The sequence below is a fragment of the Phragmites australis genome, chromosome 11 (assembly GCF_958298935.1).
Source record: "Phragmites australis chromosome 11, lpPhrAust1.1, whole genome shotgun sequence".
Lineage (NCBI taxonomy): Eukaryota > Viridiplantae > Streptophyta > Magnoliopsida > Poales > Poaceae > Phragmites > Phragmites australis.
This window is the reverse complement of record NC_084931.1, coordinates 23,481,970-23,486,558: the sequence shown is the minus strand read 5'-3', so window position 1 is coordinate 23,486,558 and position 4,589 is coordinate 23,481,970.

Below are 4,589 nucleotides of genomic sequence, written 5' to 3'. Positions count from 1 at the left end.
ATGGGCAGGTCGAGCGCGCCAATGCTGAGATACTGAAGGGGCTCAAAACCCGGAACTACGACGTGCTTGCAAAGCACGGGAAAGGGTGGATCGACGAGCTACCTGTTGTGCTATGGGCCAATCGGACCACGCCAAGTCGCGCCACCGGGGAGACTCCTTTCTTCCTCGTGTACAGCGCTGAGGCGGTCCTCCCCTCGGGTGCATGCCTACTCCGAAGGTGAACAGGAACAGCGAAGGCGCGACGACGTCAACTACTTGGAAGAGCGCCGGCGGCGTGCCGCCGTCCGAGCAGTCCGCTACCAGCAAAGCCTGCGGCGCTATCATCAACGTCACATCCGGACCCAATCTTTTGAGGTGGGGGATCTAGTTCTCCGACGCGTCCAATCGCGCGAAGGAAGGAATAAACTGTCCCCTATGTGGGAAGGCCCCTTTATCGTGATCGGTGTCCCGCGAGAAGGCTCTTTTCGGCTGGCTGCAGAGGACGGGCAGCCGCTCCCAAATGCGTGGAACATCGAGCATCTGCGTAAGTTCTATCTGTAGGCGGCATGTATGTGCTCGGGCCAACCAGGCCGGGGGCTTCCCCCCCCCCCCCCCCCCCCGCCCAAGTTGGCCGGGGGCTACCACTAACCATGTAAGTCACACCCAGTCTTGTACAAAATTGTCAATATATATATTATCAATGTCCAGTTCTTATGTCAAATTCTACTTTTTCTGGAATCCATATGTTTAATCTGTCTGGTGAGATGCTCGATTGTGCGAGAAAAACTTGCTCTCTCATTTTCCCCGTTGATAAAAGAATCCCGATCGGTATGCGCGTAGGCAGTTGCTGCCTGACCTAAGTCTGTTGTCGTAGGCTGTGGTGTTCGGTGTCATGGCAGTACCCCGAGCATCACTGAGCCTCTGGGGTTCTCGGGTAATCCTACCGCTCGAGCAAAGAGTGGTCGGGAGCCTAGACCCCGGGGGCGGGCTGTCGGTGCTCAGCCTGGTCAGTCCTTCCCGGGCGCCACCAAGCTGTAAGACCTTTGGGTTATGCCTCTGTCTGCATACTTCGCCGATCTGGGTATTCGAGAGTTCTCGGGTCAAAAATGAGAGCAGTCTATAATGAGTACCGCACTGACAGAGCGCACCAAACAAAGAATCTTTTCCTATTTTCTTAAGTTACAGATCAACAACCGAGAATAAAAGCAGCTCGACCGCGAGGACCTCAGTGCCCAGGTCGCTGCTCAGGCCTAGGGTGTCCTCGGGTGGTCCTACCGCTCGGGCATGAGTGGTCGGGATTGCCTGGCCTCAGGCTCCCCCCTCACGCTTTCCAGTGCTCGGGCGCCCCGACCAAAGGAACCAAGTTCCCGGGCACCCCAAGCTCGGAGCGCATACCTCTCCTGAATCGATCGGCCAAAAAGCTGACAGCTGTCCGGTGAGTGGTTAAAGTCATACGAATTTACATTCAGAAACCTATTGTTCCCGAGCTATCCTCGCGCCCAAAACCTTGCCCACGTGTTTGCTTTTCCCAGAACGACAGAACGAACAGTAGAAAGGTGTACCGTACGAACGGCAATGTCTGACCGAAGTCCTTCATGGTGGTCGTGGTGTTCGGTCCGCTTAAAAGTACTCCGGGCACTACCGAGCCTCTGTGGTTCTTGGGTAATCCTACCGCTTGAGCAAAGAGTGGTCAGGAGCCTAGACCCTGGGGGCGGGCCATCGGTGCTTGGTCCGATCCGTCCTAGCCCGGGCACTACCAAACCGTGGGGACTCTTGGTCGCATTTCCGCCCGCACGTGTCTCCGGTCTGCTTGTTTGAGTGGTCGCAAAGAGGGAAAGCGTTCACTGGTCATGGCGTGCTCCGTGCTGGATCGACCTATCTCCCGAGCAAGGAAGTTCGTGCCTTTGTCTCTTGACTTAGCCGCTGTGAACTCGCGAGGGCTCGGGGGCTGAACGCACGAAGAGGCCTCACTACTCAGGCGATGAGTGGTCGGGGCGACTTCGTTCTCGGGGGGGGGGGGGGGAGGTCGGGCTCGGTCCGACTAAGTACTCCTCGGGACATCAAGTGAAAAGAGCAGAGACTTCATCAAAGCATCAAGAGAACACTGGAGTTGCGATCCAAGGAAAGGCTTCCATTATATTCAAAAAAGGATAGCTATTATGAGGGATCACTCCCATATTTACATCAAGTTAAAGAAAAAGAAAAATACAAAAGCCTAATCTAGGTCGGCGGGCTCAGGAGGCGGCGAGGAGTCCTCGCTGCTGCTGCCACTGCTCGGCGGCGACAGTGGCTCCCGCATGAAGCAAGCTGCCACCTCGGCGGCGACTACCCGAACAGCCTCCTGGGCGGCCTCCTCCTCGGCCTCGAGCACCAATTCCCGGGCTGGCTCCAGCGAGAAGTTCGGGTCCTGGCTTCGGTAACAAGCCAGGACGTGCTCGGCCACCGCTTGGGCCAGACCATGCCCTTCCCGGGCGGCTAACTCCTGCACGGCCCGGGGAAGCGCCTTGAGTTGCCGGCTGATCTCCTCGAAGCCGAAGGCGATGTGGCCGATGGTTGCTCGCTCTATCCCCTTCTCGCCCACATAGACTCGCCCGAGCCCGGCCACCCTCACGGACCACCATGCTTGCCGAAGGATGTCTTGCATCATCAGCTTCACGTTGGCCCGCTCGGCGGTAATGGTCTCGAGCTCGTCCTTCGCGATCTGCAGCCGCTCCTCAAGGCTTAGCTCCTCGGCCGCGCTGGTCGGGACGACGCTGGGCGTCGGGACTTCAGCTTGCTTCTGCTTCACCTGCTCGGCGAGGGCAGAGAGGGCCTGCTCCCGGGCAGTCAGCTCCGACTCCCACTTGGCGACCTACTCCTCCCGACCAGTTAAAGCCGCCGACGTTGTGGCAGCCTCCGCTTCCCGGCGAGTCAGTTGCTCCACCTGAGCATCCAGAGCCGTCGCCGTAATGCCGACATCAGTCTCGCGGATCACGACGTCCTCCTCCTGACGGTGGACTTCGGCGCGGCTCCGCTCGAGCTCGTCCTTCTGGCGGGCTAAGTCTACCTGGGAGGCCTCCACCGCCTTCTCACGCGGCAGGATAGCATCCTCCCGAGCCCGCACCAGCCGCTCCCTGGCGAGCAGCTCTGCGGCCCGCCGCTGCGATATCTCACCCAGGCGGGTGGCTTCCTCTTGCACGGCGATGGCCTCCCCGCGTACTTCGTCCAGGGTCTCCCGCTCTGCGTCCATCGCGCGCCGCTCCCTCTCATGGGTGGCGCGGGCCGCGGTGATGCGGGCCTCCAAAAGGCGGCTGACCTCCTCTAGCCGCCCCCTCTCCTCAACGAGGGCGGCACACTCGGACTCAAGCTATGCTCGTTCTCCTACCACGGCCACCTCCAGCCGCTCGATCACCTCCCGGGTGCTTCCTAGCACGTCCGGGAGGGGTTCTGCAGAGGCGCTCGGGGTCCCCAACTGCTGCCTTCACGGTGCCGCCCTCGCTGCAGCCATCTGCCCCGCCCTTGAAGTACTAGGGGCGGGCTCGGCCGGCACCGGCGGCTCGAGCACGGCCGCTGCCCTCGGCTCAGGGCACAATGGCACCTACGGCTCCGGCTTGGCCGGCGCGCTCGGCTCTGGGGCGGAAGCCAGCCTTGGCGCTTCCGGTCGCCTTTGGTCCCCGGCGGCATCCTTGGGTGGCCTGAAAGCAAAAACAGGTTAGTCCCCAACTCACTACGGGCGAAACATGCTCGGGGGAAAGAAACTTACGTAGTCTTTGGTCTTCGGTATTGCCATCGCGATTCCGGGATCTTGAACTCCGGGCCAAACGGCTTCAGCCCGGAATCTGCCCTCCTTCTCTTCGGCGGGAGGCTCTGCGGGGCCGTCGCAGAGCCCATCTCTAGCGGCGGGCTGGCTTGGGCACTTGCTGTAGACGTGCTCCCGTGCCGGCCTTGGTCTCTGGGCTCCGACGCCTGGGGCCTTGCCTCCGCCGCAGAGCCCGTCTCGGGTGGCGGGCCCGCTTGGGTACTCGCTGTAGACCCGCTCCAGCGCTGGCCTTGGTCTCCGGGTTCCTGAGCCCCGGATCTCGCCTCCGTCGCAGACTCCGCGCCAGATGACTGGCCGCCCCGGCATCCATCCTTTGCGCCACCTGCCGACGACCGCTGTCGTGGAGGCAACGGCGACGACGAGGATGATGGCTGGGGCACGAACGTCCGGGGGCGCTTTCCTTTGTCCCCCAGTGCCGCCACCGCTCCACTACCGGTGGCACTTCTTCCGCCGGCCTGGTGACTGCTGCCTGCGGTAACCCCACGGCTGGCCTGCGGCCTGCCGCCCGTGGCACCCCTACTGCCGGTCTGCGTCTAGCCGCCCGTGGCCTCCCTACCGCCGCCGGTCCTTCGGGCGCCGCTGGTCTCCTCGTCCACCTTAGGGATCTAGATGGTCCCGGGGTTCCGGTGCCCTGGCCGGTCAACCAAACCCTGGGCGTCAAACTCGGGCAGCGTCGCTTGCAGCGCCACCCGCCCCGGGTCCGCGTAGAGCGCCAACTGCTCCCGGGGTAGCACCGCCCGAGTCAGGTCTTCCACGCCGGTCACCACCCAGAGCAAGCCCGCCAGCGCCGCCTCGTCCAGGTCCAAGTCCT